The 26,158-nt window shown below is 33.9% G+C and overlaps 1 pseudogene; it reads right to left on the minus strand.

Annotated features, from left to right (window-relative positions):
- The window catches only part of LOC141403250 (uncharacterized), a 242,385-nt pseudogene that overhangs the window by 101,192 nt on the left and 115,035 nt on the right, over nucleotides 1-26,158 (minus strand).

A 26,158-nucleotide genomic window follows, 5' to 3' on the forward strand; every position in this document is an offset into this window, starting at 1 on the left:
ATAAACTCTACTATATAGCCGTTATCCAAACATTGTTGTTATTGCAAAGTAAAAAAACTGCAACTCCAGCTGTTTCAACGCAACTCATGCCACCTGCCTGCTGTTGAGTAATAAAACCTAATAAGACAGACAAACCAAGTGAATAGAGAATGTATCGATGCTGTGTGTAACTAGATTACAACAATAACATTCAATACAAAATTAAGGCACATGCTAAACAGCAATTTCCAAACGTCGAAAACACTGACAGACAGACTGAAAGTCAGACAACTAAAGATTAATTTATCAAGAAAAAATAATAAAAACTGAGAGAAAAAATCCAAAGGAAATTTAAGAAAATCATATGTAAGGAGTACAATCTCGCAAGGGGATGCTGGTAGTAATTTTATGCTAGCCGTCGGCGGGGGAATTTTATGCTTAAAAATGTAATATATTACACATGCAAATATTAGATTTTTGTTTTAGGGCTCCGTAACACTGTCGGAAAACAGATAGACATAATGGACATATGTATATTTATGGAAGAAAGTATGTATCCATACGAAGAGTGTTCAAAAAGGGGGTATAAAATCATTATTATCTTCGTAAAAATAACTATAATTTTAAAAGTGTGACACCTTGCAAACTGTCGTGATATCACATCAAAGCCTTTTATCTCCGTATCACAAAAAGAGCTTGAATTTAGGAGAATAGATTTAAGATTACATATTTATACCCTCAGCCTTTAGGCTAAAGAGAGTATATACACTTTGATACGACCAAAAATGTGCCTCATCGAACTAATGGTTTTAGACCCCAAGTATGTTTGTACGATATCCGTTTCAGACAATTTTGAGTCGATCTAACAATGTCCGTCCGTCTGTATGTCTAGATGGCTGGTACGCACGATAACTCTCGAACGGATCAATCGATTCGGGTATCGATTATGGGTATCGAAATATTTTGTCCAGATTTGATTTAAGTTCGAAGATGGGCCATATCGGTCCACTCCTTCAGGTACCTCCCACACAGAATTTTGCTTATGTGCAGTTTAAGGCCTGCTCTCGAATCGCTTTGATTTTTGTTGCGGCCACTTACGACGATATGATTTTTTTCAGGAGCAAGTCCATACTTCCTCAGAAATCAGCACGAAAACTGCAAACAACCCATATAATATCATGTGTCGTAGTTGCAGCGCACGATAACTCTCGGACGGATCAACATATTTGGTTCAAATTTTGGGTCTTTCAATATTTTGTCCAAACTTAGTTTAAGTTCGAAGATAGACCATATCGGTCCACTCCTTCCGGTACCTCCCCCACAAAGGTTCAACATTTTTCGCCAAGATTGTGGGCATGATAACTCTAGGAGGGAGTAACCGAATTGCGCCAAACTTTGCTATTGGTAATATTACTTTCAGGCATAGATCGAATTCTAATATGGACTATATCGGTCCTGGGTACCATGGGTACCTTCCACACAAAATTTGGAAAAAGTATAGTTGAACAGCCACTCTCTGATCTTATTAATTTTTGATGCAACAGGTTACATTTGCGGTCCCTGTTACGACGTTGTATTTTTTTTCCTAACGGCACCACCTAAACTGGCTAATGTGTAAAATAACCCTTTAAGAGGGGAATCGATTTAGCTCAAACTTTGTAAATCGTATTATTTCCTATAGATTTGTATTAGGTACGAATATGTACTACATCGGATCACTCCTACGGGTACGGGAAAAAATGCAGTTTAGGGACTCGTCTTGGATCATTCTGAATTTTGTTGCAACATGTAGTTTTTTGCGGCCATTTACATCCTGAGGGTATATCTCTGTCGGCTCAGCTGACTGATACTTTCTTACTTGTTAAGATTGTTGTAGATATTAAATCCGATATGTGGTAAAGAACTTTAAATACATTTGTTGGAGTTGATAATAACAAGAATTGGCTAGCTAGATAATTTAGTACATAAAGGAACATACATATATTATTTTGTAGAACTGTATGCATATAATGTTAATAGCTTATGTATTCGATTATTAAAATGTTTGCCGAATTATCTTTAAAATTCAAAATCTACAAATTCAAACCAGTTAAGTTATTTGTGTTTTACTCTAAAACATTCCCAACTATGCATCCATGAAAATATTCTGTTTAGCTCTTGAATCTGCATACACCCTAAAAATATAAAATATATTAGTAAAGTGACAGCTTCAGTCAAAGCTTATCACCCTGCGTTTAAACATGACAGGACAGTTGAGTTCATGTATTGATTGTCAAAACACAAAACTTGACTGTGTGACGTAGGCGTAGGCCGACAACTGCAAAAACAGTTGTAAATTTATGAATGAAAATTATCGATTTCGTTTTGTTTTCCGTTTTCATATTTTGGTTTTATTCATGTTCTTATGGCTTCAACACATATATAATATTATCTCACCTATATTTACAAAAATGTCAAAAGTTTGTTAACCCGACTGTCTGTGAAAAAATGATCGACAGCTGGGAGACAGCCGACAAATGTATGTATTTGTTGGTAAATCAGAGTTGTATGTCAAGACAAATTGACTGGTGTAAATCCCTAGTCAGCACTATAATACGAGTCAATGCACTTCAAAGGAACTGGGTTTCCAAGTACTTCCGTACGAAAGTGAGTAAAGGTCAGTTTGATGTATTTCTCTCCCCTTTCCGCTTTGTTCAAGAAGCAGATATTGTAGTTGAGCATTATTTCATAACGGAAAAAACCATGAAGGACACATACACAAGTTATGGTCAGCGTATGGGGACAGGGGGACTTATTTCATTTAGTTTTTGGTTATGGAATTTTTTTCTTCTTTGCATTTTTGGAAATTTATGGATTTTCTTCGAGCACACACATGAAATGATAAACGAATCGATAAGATTCATAATGACCACTCGAACGAAGCACAAAATGTAAGTAATGGCATGACCGCCTACCCCGTAATAGCCCCTTATGGTGCTGAAGATATGTTCAACCATGGCCATTGTCGATTATGGATGGTTGTGACAATAAAATTGATTAGTTCCCCAAAGCTAAGAATTTTTAATCTCTTTTATTAATACATTCCACAACTTCATTAAGATTCCATACTACATCTATCATACCCTTGTGACTTTATGTTGGGGAAAACCACCCTTGGAAAAATCTTAAAAACAAACAAACAAGTTCAGAAATTCCCATTTGCCATGACTAAAATACTGTTGTCATTTAGTTATGTGGAAAAAAGTTTGTTGCACTTCTATTTTGTTAATGAAAATATTTTTCCACACAGCGACTATGATGATGACAAGGGTGGTATACTAGTAGTAATTTTCCCAGTTCGGCTTTACAGTTTTGTGGTGACGCTAGTTCGATTTTTATTTATAGTTTGATTTTTGTGATAATTTGGACACACGCCAGTGATGCCGATGAGAGATTTTCACATTGAATCCAAAATGATTGTCTGGTTGTATGGATTTTATGTTGATTACAGAGGAAGAGTAGTTGGTTGGCACGGTGACTGATTGGTGCCCTAGCCGATAACGATGTGTGTTATGGTGTTAAACAACTTTCATAATTTTCGATTGATTTGATTCTCAAATCGCTGAATTTTGTGGCAGTTCAGTCGGGGGTACTGAACTATGTACATGTAACATTTAATATTTGATTTTTATTTGAAAAAAGTACTGTTTGAAAATATTGTTTGATTGCCAAATTTTTTATTGAAGGAAATACTCAGACAATACTCTTAAAGTTAAGTTTGATTATGTTGAGAAGAAGGTCGACGAATGGACGACATATACTTAAATCAGAATAGACCAGTTATGCGCTCTAGATTACATTATTCTGGAGGGGGTCATATCGCAATTTTATTAACTTATAATTTTACGAATTCTCCTGGCAAAATACCAAAATAATGAATTTATGTAGTCCAACCCCTTGCTTTCCATTAGGCTTTAGGGGTATTCTTGATAGTTAAGCGTCCTCTCAACTTACTTATACTGTCAAAAAAAAAAACATAATTATATTTGACTATTCAATTAGTTGCTAAATATAACAGCAGCTCACCACAGAATTAATAAAAAATTCAAATGCAGTGTACAATGGGTCGTATGACAGCTGTTCGTTGTTATGCGCACAGAGAATAGAAAAGAGCCTTAAAACTGGACCTGCTTCTAGCTTGAGATTATTAATTAAATCCCATAACAAGTACCGAAAATTAAAATCCATTTTCTTTAAAATTTCAATATTCCCCACTGTCTCATTCATTTTGTGTCTTCCTCTCGATTCTGATGCTTGGTTTTTATACCCTCCACCATAGGATGGGGGAATATTAAGTTTGTCACTACGTTTGTAACTACTCGAAATAATCATTGTAGACCCCACAAAGTATATATATTCTTGATCAGCGTGCAATTCTACATCGATATAGCCATGTCCGTCTGTGGAAATCACTCTAGCGTCCGAACGGATTGACGTAGGTTGATGAAATTTTGGGAAAATATGTTATATTTACGTAGGACTTTTGGTATTGAAATCGGGCTATGTAGGTCCACGCTTTCGTATAGCCCTCATACAAAATGACGCGTCGTCGTTTTAAGGAATTTTTAAGATATTTGGCCCATTTTACCACCGAATTGATTGTAATTTGGTACTTTGTGTCTCCAGAGGCCAAAAAATATTCCTACCAAAGTTGGGTTATATAGGTCCACGTTTTGGTATAGCCCCCATATAAGGCCCCATATAAAGTACGCGTCATTTTAATATATTTTGAATGTATTAGACCCATTTGACCACAGAATTGGTTGTAGTTTGGTATTTTGTGTCTTCAGAGGCCAGAAAACATTCCTACCAAAGTTGGGTTATGTAGGTCCACGTTTTGGTATAGCCCCCACATAAGGCCCCTTATAAAGTACGCGTCATTTTAATATATTTTGAATGTATTATACCCATTTGACCAAAGAATCGGTTGTAACTTTGTATTTTGTGTTTCCAGAGGCTAAGGAACATGTCTACCATAAAATGTTTTAATATAGCCCCCATAATACAATATCTCCCGATTTTCGATATTTTGAACGTTTTAGCCTCATTATCACACCGAGATGACTGAAATTTGGTATTTAGTCTTCTTTAGGCGTATAAAACTTTCCCCCAGAAATTTGTAGGTATAGGTCCACGCCATCATATAGCCCCCATAGAACGGTACCTTCCGAATTTCGGTATTTTGAAGGTTGTGGCCACATTAATCCACCGAAATGGCTGAAATTTGTGGTGGAGGGTATAAAAAGTTCGGCCCGACCGAAATTAACGCTTTTCTTACTTGTTGATGCTTGGTTTTCCGATTTTATTTTTTCTTCTTTGAGTTTTTGCCATTGCCAAATTGGGTAAATTTTGTGCTACACAAATTAGAATATCAAATAAAGTCTTTAACGTTGACATAACATTTCGTCATACTATATAACTATGTGTGTATATATGAACATATGTTTTTATATACTCGTATGTATGCTAAAATTTGTTGTGCGTCCCGATGTATTCGACAAGCATACTTTCGGTTCTTTATAGACTATACTATCCAACACAGCAAATAAAATATTCTACGAACACATGTTTGTATATGACCATTATGCAAACATGGTTGTTATTGCGAAGAAAAAGCTGCACTTTCTTCTGTTTGAATACACTGTATGCCGTTTGCTTTCCAGCTGTTCACTAATAAAAACATATAAGACAAACAAACTAACTAAAGAGCGAATGAATGGATGGTGTGTGTTACAAGATGACAACAATAACATTTGATAGAAAATAAAGGCAAACGCTAAACATAAATTCCCAAATTTCCGAACATACAGACATATAGAAACTTTCACTGACAACAACAGACTAAATAAAGAAGAAAACGCTTTTTTCAAAAAAACAAAAAAAAAACCGAAAACAAAGAAGAAATATAATAAACATCTTCATACGGAAGGCAAGAATATATACAACTGGAAGGTTGAAACTCTCAAGGAAAGATTGGTCGTAATTTTATGTTTCCCGTCTGTGGGGAATTTTTTTGCTGAATAATGAATCGTAAAACATGAATAAAATATTTCGTATGCAAATACTAGACTCTTGTTTTAAGGCATCTTCACACTGTATGTCTATGACCGTATGTGTCTTAGGCATATGTGGAGTTTTTGAGATAAGTTTGGTATTATAATTTTTCTCATAAAAATTACTATAATCTCTAACGTGTGCTACCACATACAAATACCGTGAAATCACATCACAAGCCCTTTATCTCTCCAAGACAAATATTTTCAATGTAGGAACAGAAATTAAGTAATCCATTTCGAGATTATAATAGAGATTTAAACAATTTACAAATAAACCCTCAGCATTGACATTAGCTGTAATAACAAACAAATACAGAAGTGATGAAACTAAATACACTATGAACAGATTCCTATTTTTAAGCGTAAATAGCATTTTTGTATGTGAAAAAACAAGTTTTGGAAGTTTCCAGGATTTCCTTTATAATCCAATATCAACAATTTCAAAGCTAATTAAGTTACTTATGTTTAAATCCGAACATATTCGCTTCTATGCATCCCTCCTAAAAGTATTCTGCTTAGCTCTTGAATCTACAGTGCACTCAAAAGATATGCAATGTCTTTATTACACAACTGTCAGCATGTGTTAGAGCTTATCAACACTCCAATACGAGTCAATAGAGCTGGATTTCCAAGTACTATCCATCCTCTGAGAGTGAAAAAATTCAATTTGAATACTTTCTCTTCCACTTTTGTTTTTTTTTTTTCAATAACTCACAAGCAGATATTATGGTAGTTGAACATTATTGGACAATGGATGGAACCCTGAAGAGACACACGCCCTTTGGGAATGGGGTCATATTTAATATATTTTTTAATTGTGGATTTTTTTCTGCTTTGCATTTTGGAAATTTTATTGATTTTCTTAACACACATACAAAAATGTTAATCGACTGCATAAGGTTAAAAGAAAACCCACCTCACAAAATACTGCATGTAAGTAATGGAATGCCCGACTTCCTAAAAATATCCCATTCATGATACTGATGTGTTCGACCATGGTCATTGTCGATAATGGTTGTGACAATAAAATTTACTTGTTTGCTAAAACAAACAATTCTTTTAATTTGTTCCATGACACATTTCATAACTTCATATAAATTCCATAGTAAATCATACCTACCCTTGTGACTAAATGTTGGTGGAAATCCTCACTTGGAATGCTTTTAAAAACAAACAGAAATTGCCATTTGCCATGACCAAAATACTGATGTCATTTAATGATGTGGAAAAGTTTGGTTGCACTCCACTTTTGCAAATGAAAATATTTTTCCTCACAGGGACTGTTGTGATGGTGGTGACAAGCGACAGTTTTGTGGTGGCATTATTAATTGTTCCACAAACATCCCAGATGGGACAAGGGACACTTCTCTTGCAAGGCGGGTGTGCATACCATTGCACCACGGTGTTGGAATTAGTTCGTTTTTATAGGGAAATACGTTTGATGTTTTGATAATATCGATACACTTCGGTGATGACGATGAGATATTTTCACATTGAACCCAAAATGTTTGTCTGCTTGTATGGTTTTTATGTTGATTACAGAGGGGGGAAGTTGGTTGGCACGGTGGCTGATTGGTGTCCCCACCGATAATGATGTGTGTGATGGCAATCAACAACTTTCATAATTTTCGATTGGTGTGGTTCTCAAATCGCAGAATTTTGCGGTAGTTTTAGTGTAATTAAATTATGAATTATTGGTGCCCAAAATACAAATGAAGGAAATAGAGTCTTTTTTGGAAAATTGTCCAAAGGAATGGGTCGATTCAATGAACAATGTGCGTATAACATGTAATATTTGTTTGAGTAAGGAATCATCACTTTTATAAAAAAATATATTGCCTTACTTTAAGAAGCTCTTTTAATATATGTAAATTAAGGGACACAACAAGTAAAAAAGTATCAGTCGGCTTGGCCGACAGAGATATACCCTCAGCCTGTGTATATTGAAACAATTTTTTCCCAAAAAATCGCATGTATTTAGGGAATTTTGGGCGTTTGAACTGACACAAATGTTGATTAGGATTAGAGATCAAAAGTTTTGCGGAGGATATACTAAAAAGAATGGATCTCCAGCCACTACATATGGTACCATAGGGGTTTTTTACAACTTCAGGGATGTTTGCTCAAGAAGTATGGACTTGCCCCTGAAACAACTTTTACCATAGCAATTGAGGCAGCGAATGCAAATTGCTTCAACAAAAATCAAAGTGATTCGAAAGCAGGTCTTAAAGTGAACATGTATCCGAAATTTTGTGTGGGAGGTACCGGATGGAGTGGACAAATATAGTCCATATTTGAACCTGATCTATATCTGGTAGATATATTAAGATGTGTAAAGTATGGTCCAATTCGGCCACTCTCTTCAAGAGTTATCGTACGCACAATTTTACCGAACATTTTTGAACTTTTGTGGGGGAGATACCTGAAGGAGTGGACCGATATGGCTTATCTTCGAACTTAAACTATGTTTGAACAAAATATTACTAAGACCAAACTTTGGACCGAATCGGCAGACCTGTTCGAGAGTTATTTTGCCCTCCAACCTCCTCACACGGTGTCATAGGGTTTTTTTTGCAACTTTCAGGCTATTTTCTCAGGAAGTATGGACTTGCCCCTGATAAAATTTATACCGTCGTATGGAGGGCAGTGAATACAAGTTGCTAAAGCAAAAATCAAAGCGATTCGAGAGATGGTCCTAAACTGAACTTTTCCAAATTTTTGTGTGGGAGGTACCCGACGGAGTGGACCAATTGAGTCCATATTAAAACCTGATCTAAGTCTGGTACACGCTCCACGATGGGCAAAGTATGGACCATATCGGTTACTCCCTTCAAGAGTTATCGTGCGCACAAATTTTCCGAACCTTTTCGAACTTTTGTGGGGAGGTAACGGAAGGAGTGGACCGATATAGCTCATCTTCGAACTTAAACTAAGTTTGGGCAAAATATTACGAAAGCCAAAATTTGAACCGAATCGGTTCATCCGTTCGAGAGTTATCGTGCGCTCCAGCCAGCCAGACAGACAGACGGACGGACATTGCTCAATCGACTCCAAATTGTCTGAAACACATTTCGTCCAAACATACTTGGGGTCTAAAACCATTATTTCGATGAGGCACATTTTGCCCGTATGAAAGTGTATATACCCTTCATAGCCTAAAGGCTGAGGGTATAAAAATAAGATGAATGTGGTCATCATGTGTAGGAAATTCATATCTGTGAAGTTGCATTACAGAAATCTCTCGAACACTTTTTATTGAAGGAACTACACAAACAGTACTCTTTAAGTTAGATTAGATTATGTTGAGAAGAAGGGCGATGAAAAATCGCCACTTGGACTAAATGTATGTCCACAGTAGGCCAGTTATGCATTTTTTATTAATGTATCATTTTAGGAATTCTGTGCCCTTGACCAAATACCAAAATACTGAATTTATGCAGTCCAACTCCTTACTTTCAACTAGGCTTTAGCAGTATACGCGAAGGTTAAGCGTCATATACACTTACTTAATGAATAATCCTACATAATATTTGGCGAAGAAACGAATTGATCGACAAACAAAAAATAATAATCTTTGACCATTTATATAATTGTTAAATATAACTGCAGCTTACCATAGAATTATTTAAAAAATTCAATATCAGTGTACACTGGATCGTATGACAGCTGTCGTTAGTTATACGTGCAGAGAATTTAATGTTTAGTTGCAGTAGAAAAAAAAATAGCCTGAATATTAAACTTTTAACCTTTAGATTATTTACTAAATCCCAACAAGTCCCGAAAATTAAATCATTTTCTTTACAATTTAAATATCCCTCATTGTCACATTAATTTTGTGAGTTTATGCTTCTGGCAGATATAGCTATTTAAAAATCTTAGTTGTATCCCCTGAATACACAAAGACATAACCACATAAAACAACACTTAAGTTTTTCTTATCACCCTAAATAATTCAGTTACACCATTACCAAGAAATATAATTGTTTATAATTTTTATTGTTATTTTTCCCACTATAACTACAACAACAACCTCAAATTGTTATAAAATTGTATTAAACAACGTGCCAAGATGCTGAGAGCAATGTTAGCAAGAACAAGCCATTTTGCGTCGTTCACTTTCTTTTTGGCTTCAGTGCTAAGTTTTCTCCTTTTACTTTTTGCTCTTCAATTGACAAAATTGGATAAACAAACTACTAAATTATAATATCAAATATAGTCTTTAACATTGACGTAATATTACGTTAGAATGTCTAAAGTTATGTCTTGCTGAATGAACAGATGTTTGCATGTGTGTATGCTAAAAGATATTTTGTGCATATAGCTAGTGTCAAAATCCTATAGACGCTTTAAAGTCTGCACTATACAAAATATCAGCAAAAAATATGCTACAAAAAAAAACGCTCACCTAATGCAAAATCTTAATGTGCGTGTATATAGACGTTTTGCAAACATTGTTGTTATTGCAAAGTAAAAACTAAAAATCCAGCTGTTTTAATACACTGTATGCCACCTGTCTGCAGTTCAGTAATAAAAACTAATAAGACAGGCAAACTAACAGAAGAGCGAATAAATGGATGTTATGTGTAACAAGATTACAACACTAACATTTGATAGAAAATTAAGGCACATGCTAAACATCAATTTGCAAAACGTCGAACACACATAAAAAAATTAGACTGCCATAAAAATGAATGAAGAAAATACTTGATATGGCAAAAAACTAAGAAGTAAGATCCAAAGGAGAACACCATAGCAAATGGTATAAACATGTTCATACGGAAGGCAAGAAAAGACATAACTGGAGAGTTGAATCTCTCTACGGGATATTTGTAGTAATTTTATGCTGACAGGTTGTGGGGGAGGTGTATACTGTAGAACATGGATGAGATAGATATTTCATATGCAAATATTATATTTCTATTTTGTGGCATCTTGACATATGTCTATATCCGTATGTTTGGTATTAAAATTTTCCTTATAAAAGTAACAATAATCTCTAAAGTATGCCAACACAGACAAATTGCCGTGAAATCATATAAAAAGCCTTTTACCTATCAAAGGCAAAGATTTTCAATTTAGAAACAGTGATAAAGAGACTCGTTTATGAGATCGTAATGGAGATTTAAACAGTTATATGATGAAGAACTTTATGTACACGAGCTATACTTGGCCAAAATTCATGAAAGAAAGGGTGCTTCTAAAGGCCCCTTATGAAAGAAAGATTGCTTTTATACACTCCTTTTTAAAAAGCTACTTTTTTACACAGCAAAATGTTCGATGCCAAAGATGCTATTCAATCATGGGTGAAAGTGATCTGGTATGTCATCTTTTTAGCATCTTCATAGATGAATTTTATATGAGTGTGGACCCCAAAAGTTGCTATTCATTTTTGGATTCAGAGCATGTAATTTACACCAATGCTTTGACATATCAATTTCACCAATGCCTTGGCATGTCATTTTCACCAACCCTTGGCAATGGCATTATCATTACGACGAGAGTTTTAACAAGATTGGTTGTGACTTCGAGTCTCCGACTAAACAAGCTATTGTAAAAAATTAATCTTATATATTTAGAAAAAGTGTACAAATAAAAACACAAAATGCATCTCTATTGGATCGTAGAAGATACCAAACTGCCTAATTATTTACTTTTATCTAAAAGGATATTTAGTTAGCATTACAAAATGGGGAAAACCAATGAAATGGTTCTCTACACAAAATCCATTATATATTAGGCAGAAGGCCCTTTATCTTGCAGACATGTTATTGCAATTTGCATCAGAGGAAAGGTCAGTAGTTCTTTTTCCATACATAGGCTACTTTGCCGGTATTTGGTGACTAGGAATTAATATATGGACTAACTAATATCAGATTATCATCCAAAATTATAGGTATCTTCTTCGACATAAAGTCTTACCTCGTGCAAAATTTTGTGACTATTGAGCTATAATTGCGGCCTTTAGGGTGTTTATGATTACACTACAAACAAATAACTCGGTAATTAGGATGTAACTCTGTTAACTGATCACGTACACCAACATAATTGGCATCAATCAAGAGTTTCTTTTCCAAGTATAGCTTACTTACCTCGAATGTGTCTTCCAGGAATATATTAAAAAATTTCACAATTTTTACATAAAAGGTGTGATCCATTTAACCCTATTAATATTACCTGATCGCCGTCTCAAACTGCAAGCTTCTTCTTTGCATTTACTCCTATCTTATTTAAAATTTCGAGGCGATCGGACTAGTATTGCGACCAACAGAGCAGCTATAAAATCGGATAAAAATTATGTTTGTGGTCCATTTCACCCGCTAAATATTTCACGATAGTCACCAATAGCAATAGGTGTATATTATGGACTAAGCCCGGCCTCCATGCAAAATTTTGTGTCGATCGGTCCATAATTGCAGCCTCTAGTTTGATTACAATTTATAACGGACAGACGGACGGACACACATCTCAAACTCGCTTTATCTCATCGAGATATAAAGATTGGTATACCGCATTGGGGTCACGGTATTACATACATTTTTTCCAAAACAAGCTTTTAATACCCTTTCCACATAGTGGCGTAGGGTATAAAAACATACCTGTAATGCGATTCTCTAACTCATTTTGTGAGTTAACGACAAATGTCGGTAAAATTAAAACACAAAATTATGAATGAAAAGTTCAAACAAATGTTGACAACATTGTTCCTACCGGTAGAACTTTACGGCTACTTTATCTAGGTCGCTAATTTCCCGAAAAATATCGTTCATTACCGAATTTATAAGCATTTTAATTTTACCGATTTTTTGTCGGTAACTAAAATGTGTTAGAGGATCGCACTACTGAATTGCCTTCAAAAAATTAGCAATTTCAAAGTACTTTTATTTAATTGCTTTTATTTATCGAGTACCCTTCTTAAAACAGATCAGTTCAGCACCTGCATCTGCATAAAAGATAAAGTGTTATCCTTCCTTATGAGCATTTATTTGAAGTATACATATTAGGGTTATGACTTTTTGAAAATTTTTTCTCAGAAATGATTTCCTGTAGTGAGAATGAATGAACTTTTGCTTATTAATGCCTAAAATAACATTCATTTCACTTTATTATAAAAAAAGGTTCCACACGAACCACTCTGATTTTTTTTAAATTCTATGATATGAAATTTTTTTCTAAAAAAATATTTCTTGTTGCACGAATGAATGGCCTTTTACCTATTAACGACTAAAACAACTGTTATCCAATTAAATATTAAAAAAGGTCCGCACAAACTATCTTTAATTTTTATGATATATGAATACTGTTATTTGTAATATAAAATTACGTATAACTAGCAAGTGCCCGCTACTTCGTTAGCGGAGAATTCACACGAATATAAAGGAGGATAATATTTATTTACAAATTCTTTATCCAGTAAAGTACGACAGTTTAAGGTTTTACCACATATTCTTTCTAAAAATCATACCTGTGGTTTTCAAATAGAACTACATAAATTGATTAATCGATTTGTGTTAATTTTGCTTTATTGATGCCGCGTAGAAGTAGCTAGAAGCTATCAACGGCAAAATTTTGTTTTCAAAAAATGTGGGCCGTAGTATTTTTAAAACTATATTCTCAACGACTATTGTTAAAACTACACATTCCTTTAACATTTGGTACCCTACACTACTTCGAATATGGCATAACTAAATCCCTTTAGTAATGAAAGTACTTCAATGTTCCTCGGAGGGGCAAAACAGTTGAATTGTACTACACTAAGCAGTATATCAATAAACATGGCTCTGGTCTTAAACATATCAAGCAGTAATTAGGAATTCAAATGTATGGAGCTATATCCAAATCTTGATTCTCTAACACATTTTTTGTTATGTATAATATATAATACGATGATAAAATTAGTGAGGAACAAATGGTTATGATATTCTGGGTATGTCGTGTGCTCCTATGCCTTGTTTTCAGTCAAATATCTGCTTACAGTAACTTCAAAAAATTGTCAAAAATTCTGAAAAATAAAAACTTCAAAAGTTTTTTTGTGCGGAAGCTTTTTTTATCAATTCACTTTATTATTAAGATTTTATGTAATCTTATGTAAAAACTCATAAAATATCATACAGCGACACGAGGTTTTAAAAAAGTCATAACCCTAATACATATGTAATATAGTTGACATATTAAACACGGTTTAGTAAAGCAGGTTATAAGTAAACATGCTCTAACAATTTTTTTCCAGTGGACCCCTTAAAATATACAATAAGTCTGTTCCAGAACCTGCATGAACCTACAAACTTCTGCTACATTAGAAATTTTATGATATCGAAAAATAGTAAAAATTAGTATATCCTTGCAGTTCTGGAACAGACCAAATATCATTATTAGAGAACTGTCAATTTGAGTCAAAGATTATCAGCACTGAAATACGAGTCAATGCACTACAAAGCACTTGAATTTCCAAGTACTTTTCTCTGGGAGTGGGTGAAAGTCCGTTTGATGTCTTTCTCTCTTCTTTTGTTTTCTCTTCCAATAAATTCGCAAGCTGATATTATTGTAGTTGTGCATTATTGAACAACAGAATAAACCCTAAAGGACACACAAGCCTACACACACACACCTATTATGGTTATCGTTTGGGGTTGGGATTTATATTTAACTAGCTGAACCCGGTGCGCTTTGCTGCCCGACTACGATAAAATATAATGGAATGCCATAATTACATAAACGTTTTTAATATTTTAACGAATAAATATAGAAGATATGAAGGCGTTATATACCTATTCAGGGTTGTTATGGAGCAACTATGGTATTTTTGTATATTTCAGGAGGTAACACTCCTCCGAAAGCATTTCTGCTTATAAGTATATCTTAAGAAGTCTCTCGAAGATATGATACTTAATACCTGTAGCCTTGGTCAATTCCTTCCAAACTATAAGTACTGCTGTAAATAATGATGACTTCTACTGACCGCTAAGTCTTCAATTTTTCATTGAAATTGAACATACGTAACAAAAACATAAAATCGACCGTAAATATATATGGGAGCTATATTCTTATATGAACCGATCTCGATATAATTTGTCAAATTTATTTTTAGACCAAATCCCGTCTCACATTCCAAATTTCATGGAATTTGAATATACATAGCGTGTTTTGTGCATAAAATACAGGAAATCGTCCGAAAATATATATGAGAGCTATATGCAAATCTTAACCGATTTGGATATAATTTCGCACATTTATGTCTAGACCAAATTCCGTTACATATTCCAAATTTCAGCGAATTTGGACATATATTGCGCGTTTGGTTCATCAAATACGGGAAATCGTCCGAAAATATATGTATGTATAAAGAAAATCAGCCGAAAATATATATGGGAGCTATATTCAAATCTGAACCGATTGGGTTATAATTTGTTCCATTTATTTCTAGAACGAATAAGGAAGTCGGCCGAAAATATATGTTATTGGGAGCTATATCCAAATCTGAACCAATCTCAATATAATTTGGCACATTTATTTCTAGAACAAATTCCGTCAGAATTTCAAAATTTCAGCGAAATTGGACATATAAGCGTGTTTTGTGCATAAAATACAGGAAATCGTCCGAAATATATATGGGAGCTATATCCAAATCTGAACCGATTTCGATATAGTTTGGTACATTTACTTATAGGCCAAATTCCGTCACACATTCCAAATTTCATTAGAATGGGACATATGTAGCGTGTTTGGTACATCAAATACTTGAAATCGGATGAAAATATATATGGGAGCTATATCCAAATCTGAACCGATTTCGATATAGTTTGGTACATTTACTTATAGTCCAAATTCCGTCACACATTCCAAATTTCATTAGAATCGGACATATGTAGCGTGTTTGGTACATCAAATACTTGAAATCGGACGAAAATATATATGGGAGCTATATCCAAATCTGAACTTATTTCGATATATTTCGGAACATTTAGTGATAGGCCCAATTTCGTCCCACATTCCAAATTTCATTGAAATCGGACATTTGTAGCGTGTTTGGAATATCAAATACTTGAAATCGGAAGAAATTATATATGGGATCTATATCCAAATCTGAACCGATTTCGATATAGTTTGGTACATTTATAGTTCAAATTTCGTCACACATTATAAATTTCATTGAAATCGGACATATATAGCGTTTTTGATGCATCAAATACTTGAAATCGGACGAAAATATATATGGGAGCTATATCCAAATCTGAACCGATTATATATATTTTGGCACATTTAGTGATAGGCCGAATTCCGTCACACATTCCAAATTTCATTGGAATCGGGCATATATAGCGTGTTAAGTACATCAAATACTTAAAATCGTACGAAAATCCATATGGGAGTTATATCCAAAACTGAACCGATTTCGATATATTTTGGCGCATTTAGTTATAGGGCAATTCTATCACACATTCCAAATGTCATTGAAATCGGACATATATAGCGTGATTGGTACATCAAATACCTGAAATCGGATGAAAATATATATGGGAGCTATATCCAAATCTGAACCGATTTCGATATAGTTTGGTACATTTACTCATAGCCCAAATTCCGTCACACATTCCAAATTTCATTAGAATCGGACATATGTAGCGTGTTTGGTACATCAAATACTTGAAATCGGACGAAAATATATATGGGAGCTATATCCAAATTTGAACTTATTTCGATATATTTCGGAACATTTAGTGATAGGCCCAATTTCGTCCCACATTCCAAATTTCATTGAAATCGGACATTTGTAGCGTGTTTGGAATATCAAATACTTGAAATCGGACGAAATTATATATGGGATCTATATCCAAATCTGAACCGATTTCGATATAGTTTGGTACATTTATAGTTTAAATTTCGTCACACATTATAAATTCCATTGAAATCGGACATATATAGCGTTTTTGATGCATCAAATACTTGAAATCGGACGAAAATATATATGGGAGCTATATCCAAATCTGAACTGATTATATATATTTTGGCACATTTAGTGATAGGCCGAATTCCGTCACACATTCCAAATTTCATTGGAATCGGGCATATATAGCGTGTTAAGTACATCAAATACTTAAAATCGTACGAAAATCCATATGGGAGCTATATCCAAATCTGAACCGATTATATATATTTTGGCACATTTAGTGATAGGCCGAATTCCGTCACACATTCCAAATGTCATTGAAATCGGACATATATAGCGTGTTTGGTACATCAAATACCTGAAATCGGACGAAAATATATATGGGAGCTATATCCCAATCTGAACCGATTTCGATATAGTTTGGTACATTTACTTATAGCCCAAATTCCGTCACACATTCCAAATTTCATTAGAATCGGACATATAAGCGTGTTTTGTGCATAAAATACAGGAAATCGTCCGAAATATATATGGGAGCTATATCCAAATCTGAACCGATTATATATATTTTGGCACATTTAGTGATAGGCCGAATTCCGTCACACATTCCAAATGTCATTGAAATCGGACATATATAGCGTGATTGGTACATCAAATACCTGAAATCGGATGAAAATATATATGGGAGCTATATCCAAATCTGAACCGATTTCGATATAGTTTGGTACATTTACTTATAGCCCAAATTCCGTCACACATTCCAAATTTCATTAGAATCGGACATATGTAGCGTGTTTGGTACATCAAATACTTGAAATCGGACGAAAATATATATGGGAGCTATATCCAAATTTGAACTTATTTCGATATATTTCGGAACATTTAGTGATAGGCCCAATTTCGTCCCACATTCCAAATTTCATTGAAATCGGACATTTGTAGCGTGTTTGGAATATCAAATACTTGAAATCGGACGAAATTATATATGGGATCTATATCCAAATCTGAACCGATTTCGATATAGTTTGGTACATTTATAGTTTAAATTTCGTCACACATTATAAATTCCATTGAAATCGGACATATATAGCGTTTTTGATGCATCAAATACTTGAAATCGGACGAAAATATATATGGGAGCTATATCCAAATCTGAACTGATTATATATATTTTGGCACATTTAGTGATAGGCCGAATTCCGTCACACATTCCAAATTTCATTGGAATCGGGCATATATAGCGTGTTAAGTACATCAAATACTTAAAATCGTACGAAAATCCATATGGGAGCTATATCCAAATCTGAACCGATTTCGATATAGTTTGGTACATTTATAGTTTAAATTTCGTCACACATTATAAATTCCATTGAAATCGGACATATATAGCGTTTTTGATGCATCAAATACTTGAAATCGGACGAAAATATATATGGGAGCTATATCCAAATCTGAACTGATTATATATATTTTGGCACATTTAGTGATAGGCCAAATTCCGTCACACATTCCAAATTTCATTAGAATGGGACATATGTAGCGTGTTTGGTACATCAAATACTTGAAATCGGACGAAAATATATATGGGAGCTATATCCAAATCTGAACCGATTTCGATATAGTTTGGTAGATTTACTTATAGCCCAAATTCCGTCACACATTCCAAATTTCATTAGAATCGGACATATGTAGCGTGTTTTGTACATCAAATACTTGAAATCGGACGAAAATTTATATGGGAGCTATATCCAAATCTGAACTTATTTCGATATATTTCGGAACATTTATTGATAGGCCAAATTTTGTCCCACATTCCAAATTTCATTGAAATCGGACATTTGTAGCGTGTTTGGAATATCAAATACTTGAAATCGGACGAAAATATATATGGGAGCTATATCCAAATCTGAACCGATTTCAATATAGTTTGGTACATTTTGTTTTGTTTTTGTTCCGTCACGCATTCCAAATTTCATAGAAATCGGACATATATAGCGTGTTTGGTACATTAAATACTTAAAATCGGACGAAAATATATATGGGAGCTATATCCAAATCTGGACCGATTTCGATATATTTTGGCACATTTATTTTTAGGCTAACATCCATCACACATTTCAAATTTGGAGTCTGTATCTGTAACCGTTCTATAGATATTTGCATACAAAGTTTAAATTTTTTGGAGGTACCTCCGATTCTGATGCTATATCTCCGGATCAGAGCGGAATTTCGAAACTTTTTATGGCCTATGTTACTTTCAGGCGATGTAGTAATATACCCTGAAAATTTCAGCAAGATCGGTTGAGCGGTTTTTGAGTCTATAAATTTCAAACAAACAAACAAACAAACAAACATTTTTCTATTTTATATATATAGATTTATTTACTGGTTATGGATGTATTTTTTGGATTTTTTGAATTTTATGGCTTTCCTTGGCACACATACAAAAATATTGATCGACTACACAGGGTTCATAATGACCAATAACATAAGACATCTATGTAAGGAATGACGCACCCGGCTACCCCAGAATATGCCCATTGTGCTGCATATGTGATTGATCGACCATGGTAATGTCGATTATGTTTTTGACATTAAAATTTATTTGTTTGCTAAGCAAACAATTTTTTATACCCTCCACCATAGTATGGTAACGCATTGAAATACTCATTTGCGACCCTATAAAGTATATATATTCTTGATCAGGGTAAAATTCTAAGTCGATCTGAGCACGTCCGTCCGTCCGTCCGTCCGTCCGTCCGTCTGTGGTAATCACTCTAGCATCCACAAAAATGGAGATAGGACGCTGAAATTTTGGGAAAATGCGTCTTTTGTTTGCAGGCAGGTCAAGTTCGATGATGGGCTATATCGGTCCACGTTTTGGTATAGAACCCATATAACGGTATCCCCCGATTTACGGTATTTTGACGTTTTTAGCTACATTTTCAGACCGATTTGGCTATAATTTGACATTTAGGGTTCTTAAGTGTCATCAAACATATATAACAAAACTTGTGGACATAGGTCCACGTTTTGGTATAGCCCCCATATAACTGTACCCCCGATTTGCGGTATTTTGACGTTTTTAGCTACATTTTTAGACCGATTTAGCTATAATTTGACATTTAGGGTTCTTAAGTATCAATAAACTTATATAACAAAAGTTTTGGACATAGGTCCACGTTTTGGTATAGCCCCCATATAATGGTACCCCCCGATTTACGGTATTTTGACGTTTTTAGCTACATTTTTAGACCGATTTAGCTATAATTTGAAATTTAGGGTTCTTAAGTATCAATAAACTTATATAACAAAAGTTGTGGACATAGGTCCACGTTTTGGTATAGCCCCCATATAACGGTACCCCCCGATTTGCGGTATTTTGACGTTTTTAGCTACATTTTCAGACCGATGTAGCTATAATTTGACATTTAGGGTTCTTGAATGTCAATAAACTTATATAACAAAAGTTGTGGACATAGGTCCACGTTTTGGTATAGCCCCCATATAACGGTACCCCCCGATTAACGGTATTTTGACGGTTTTAGCTACATTTTCAGACCGATTTGGCTATAATTTGACATTTAGGGTTCTTAAGTGTCAATAAACATATATAACAAAAGTTGTGGACATAGGTCCACGTTTTGGTATAGCCCCCATATAACGGTACCCCCGATTTGCGGTATTTTGACGTTTTTAGCTACATTTTCAGACCGATGAAGCTATAATTTGACATTTGAAGTTCTTAAATATCAAAAAACTTATGTGACAAAACTTGTGGACATAGGTCCACGTTTTGGTATAGGCCCCATATAACGGTAGCCCCCGATTTACGGTATTTTTACGTTTTTATCTACATTTTCAGACCGATATAGCTATAATTTGACATTTAGGGTTCTTAAGTGTAACTAAACTTATATAACAAAAGTTGTGGACCTAGGTCCACGTTTTGGTATAGCCCCCATATAACGGTACCCCCGATTTACGGCATTTTGACGTTTTCATCTACATTTTCAGACCTATTTAGCTATCAATTGACATTTTGGGTTCTTAAATGTCAATAAACTTATATTACTAGTTGACATAGGTCCATGTTTTGGAATAGCCCCCATATAACGTTACCGCCCGATTTCAGGTATTTTGAGAATTTTACCAACAAGTTTTAACCGAATTATCTGTAATTTGAACATTTGACATTTGAAATTCTTAGTGGTCACCACACCTCTCCACCAAAAATTGTCAGAAAGCCCCATATAACGGTACTTCCCGATTTTCAGTTATTTGATGATTTTAACTACAATATTAAACCGAACTAGCAGTAATTTGATATTTGAAGTTCTTAGTGGTCACAACACCTCTCCATCAAAAATTGTCAACATAGGTCCATGTTCGGATATAGCTCCCATGTAACGGTACCTCCCAATTTTCAGTAATTTGGCAATTTTAGCTACAATTTTTAACAGAACTAACTGTAATTTGCATTTGAAGGTTGTAGTGGTCACCACACATCTGCATCAACAATTTTCAACATAGCCCCAATATAACGATACTTCCCGATTTTCGGTACTTTGAGGATTTTACTTAAAATGTTCAACCGAACGTAGGTCCATGTTTTTGTATAGCCCCAAAACAAACATCCCGATTTTCTAAGGATTTTTTTGGACAAACTTTCTGTAATTTGAAATTTAAAAGTCAACAAAAATTCTGCAACAAAAATTGTTCGTTTAAGTTCATATTTTCGTATAGCCCAGATACTTTCGAACTAGCTGTTAATGACATTTGAAGTTCCCACGTTATGTACCGATTTTCGATATTTTGAGGATTCTAGCTAAATTTTTTAACCGAATTAGGAGTTATTTGACATTAAAAGCTCCCATCAAAAACTGTCAACATAGGCCCATGATTTATTATTATCTGACATTTTAACGTACTCACTTAAAGTTGGGGACAGGAATGAATATTTTATGGTGGAGGGTATGAAAAGTTCGGCCCGGCCGAACTTAATGCTTTTTTACTTGTTAATTTGTTCCATTGGGACACTTCATAAGTAAATCTTCCGTACCCTTGTGGCTTAAGGGGATAACCCTCGTGGTAAATGTCGAAAAAAATCATATTTTTTTCAAGAAAACTACCAATATTTTTAAGTAAATAATTTCTTTCATCTGAAAGAGCACATCTTGAACAAATTTTTGAATTTTTGGTGTTGCAAATTATTGAATAGTTGTGCGGTAAAGGGCTACCTACGATACCCCTGTTTGTAAAATCATTTTGCGGTGTCAACGATAGATTGAATACGAATTTGCCGCTCTCCATATAATTTGTTGGGCATTTTAAATACCTAAGAATCTTGTCTTTAAGCTAAACCGAATTTTAAAATATCTATTTAAAAAAAGAGTAAGCCGTCAAAGTCAGTATTTCGATTTTAACGAAAAAAATTGACAGCATTTTTTCTAAAAATCGGCAAAAAATTAAAAAAAAAAATGTCTCACTTAAAGACAAGAATTTTATGCATTTAATAAGCTTACCAAAACATTTGGAAATCGATTCTTTCGTTTTCGAGCTATTGTTGGGACCAACTTCAAAAATGCCATTTGCGACACACGCATATAAATGTTTCTATGTTTTCTATGTTACATACAAATACAATAAAATCATCCACACCAACGCTAACATCTCAGCAATTTTGCTCCGATCGACTTGATATTTTTGCGGCATTTCTTCGATTTTTTGAAAATGATAAGTAGGGGTAACCCCTTAATATTGGGAACAACCTCCCTTCGAATGCTTTTATAAACAAACAAACCAGAAATCCCCATTTGCCATGACCAAAATACTGATGTCTTTTAATGATGTGGAAAAGTTGGTTGCACTCCACTTTTGCAAATGAAAATAATTTTTCTCACAGTGATTATAGTAGTGGTGGTGATAAGGGAGTTCTGCTGGTACTACTATTCCCAGTGCGGCTTTACAGTTTTGTGGTGGCATTAGTTCGATTATTGTTGATAGGAAAATGTGTTTGATTTTTATGATAATTTCGACACACTCCAGTGATGACGATGAGAGATTTTCACATTGAACCCAAAATGTTTGTTTGCTTGTATGAATTTTATCTTGATTATAGAGGGCGAGATGTTGGTGGGCACGGTTGCTAAATGGTGTCCCTACCTATAACGTTGTGTATTGTGGCGTTAAACAACGTTCATAATTTTCGATTGATTTGGTTAGTAAATCCCAGCATTTTGTGGTCATTTTAGTGTAATTAAATTATGAATTATTGGTGATCAAGTACAAATGAAGGACATAGAGCATTTTATGGAAAATTGTCCAAAGGAATTGGTCGTGGGTAAAGAACAATGTACATTTAGTTTTAAAATTTTATAGGATATGCATATGAAAAACATTCAGCAAATAAATTTGCTCTGTTCCAGATCCTGCAAGAAGCTTCTACTTTTTACTACGATAACATTTTTTCCTTTATGTTATCGGAAAAAATAGTAAAAATAAGTAGATTCTTGCAGTACTGGAACAGACCAATTATTGTTCTTTTATAAGAAGCTCAATAAAAATATGTAAATTAAGGGACCCATATATAATTTATGGCCAAGGAATGACACTGTATTAGATAAGGAGGAAACACGTATTTTTAATGAACATAAAATAATAATATCTACATATAAAAAGAAACAATTTAATAAACTTAACTTAAAAGTTACAAAAAAAGTTTAAATAATTAAGAAGTTAAAACTATGACGGAGTTAAAACTATGAGTACACATAAAACGGGGGAATACACAAAGATACCGTTTTCGCAGTGGTAATCGTAGTTACTAGAGGTGGGCAATCTCGTTCAATTGTACGATCCGGATCACTGTCCTCCTTCAAAGAAGAATGAGTAACATCAAAAAAACCAACGTCTGAAATTAAGTATACGCAGTTCTGTCAAAGAAATTACCGGTGTCCATTGAACGAGATAGTAATCCGGTTCATTCAATTGAACGACATTGCCAAACTCTAGTAATTACCCAGTTGCTGATATTTTCCTGAAGGGCGAGTCAAGAGAATCGTATCTTAGGAGTAGGAATCGTATCTTAAAAGACAATATCTTAGATACAAAATATGTTTAGAACTTTATATCCTAAAAAGGGTGTTTTATATGACACTTTCTTGGGGAGACTATGCTTCAGATGAACAATTTTCAACTACTTATGATAATTTGTTGTTGGGGAATGGTGTTTTTAATGCGACCTTTTGAATCCCCTTTGTGCTTAAATGGGTCTTATCTTTGGAGAGGGATACTTCAGAAGGCCATTTGTTTTTCAATTTGATTTTACGCTGGGATATTACAGAACTCGTGGTTTGGAGGATATTTTCCTAAGAAAATAATTTTTTAGAGAATCGTTTGTTAGGCAAATGTATTTTAGATAATTTTTCTTAGAGTAAGATTGCTTTACTGTTCGATAACTCTTTTTACGAAAAGTTGGTTTTTGCAAACCCTGAAATTGAGAATGTGTTTTATGAAATTTTCTCATGTAAAAGGATGCGTTAAAAGAATAACAGGTGCATTTCCAACGTAAAGAACGCCCATTTAGAACGATGTATTTCTTTGTTTTGTAGGCAAATATATGCTTTCTATGATAAGTGACCGAAACTCCTACCAAAACTAACAAAAATGGCTGGTAAGCACAACTATCGAAAGCAGTAATTGGCATTGTTAAAATTTTTTTTCATATCGTAATTTATTTGGATTCATTCCCTCAGGTGCTTCTTCTTCATCAACTCAACACTTCTACCCCTAAATCCGGTTTATGACCACTTCTTAGATAGTTTCGAAATTTTAATAGCGGATAATCCCAATGGTTGTGACCAAAATCACTAGGACTTCTAGAAGAAGAACAATTAATAAATGTTATGATACATTTAACAATAATTACAATTTAATCCTCTTACAGTCGATCTGAAACTTTGTTATTAGGTTTTATGAAAACTAATTACAATTTAATATATTCCTTTTAATTTACTTGATTTATATTTTGTTTTACTTTACAACATTCTACTGAACAGCATGAAATATAAATTCCATAGGAATTTGTAATATTACACAGCATTCAGCAATATTCAAAATGAATTTTTAAAACCTCTACATTTACCATAATAACATTTTCATATATGCCATAACACGTGAAACGCAATTTATAAATTTTAATTAGCTTATTTTAGCAAACTATCATAGGTTGTTCATTCCTTTTATACATTTTCTTCTGAATTTTACCAAATGCATTCATACATTGCTGATGCTTGTTAGACGTCAATATTCATAGTGAATACTGACGTTTGTTACTGTACCTTCAATACTACAATTATCAAATAGAAAATAAAACCATGTATTCATTTTAAAATTTTGCTAATTTAAATTGCTCTGATGAAAATGTTTCTGTCTGCCATTGTTTTGCTTGTGTGCATGGAAACTACATTCTGTGCGCAAGACCAGCTAATAATAATATTAATATTTGTTTACGATGCCAATGTTTGCAAATTTGCACACACAGACATTTATTCTTCAGAATGCTGGAATTTATGACGCCAAAACAGCACTATGGTCCCAAATCTATTTTTTCTGTCCTAAAATATTTCTATGATCTTTTTGCATTCATATATATATTATATAAATTCAGAATAATTTTCACCCAAAATTTGCACAAAACCGTTTATATACATTAAACAGGGAGATCCCGTTTTATGGGGTCTAAACTAAAATATTGACTTATGTATGTTAATAATTTTTGGTGCGAAGGAAGAAATCGAAATGCAAACTTAAAGACAAATCAGCTTAAAAAATGAGGCTAAAATTTCCAAAATATCTTAAATTGGGCGAACCCTTATATGGGGGATATACTCCAATTAGGACCTATGTCGACAATTTTTCGTGAAAAAGTTTTTTGGACACTCAAAACAAAAATTCCAAATTTTCAAGAAAATCGGATCAAAATAGAGTGTCCTAGACATAAGTTTGTACCGACTAAATATCATATATTTCGGAATTTTATGTAAGATGAAAAATTAGGCTTCATTTATCGCAGCGAATCGCAAATTGAAATAATTTTTTTTCTTAAAGTACACACATCAGAGTATTTAATATTTTTTTAATATCGACCACTGGCGATAAAAATTATTTGGGTCCAGAACACTTTTAATATTGAAGA

Source organism: Musca autumnalis, unplaced genomic scaffold, assembly GCF_047663935.1.
Source record: "Musca autumnalis isolate F117 unplaced genomic scaffold, ASM4766393v1 scaffold_4, whole genome shotgun sequence".
Classification (NCBI taxonomy): Eukaryota; Metazoa; Arthropoda; class Insecta; order Diptera; family Muscidae; genus Musca; species Musca autumnalis.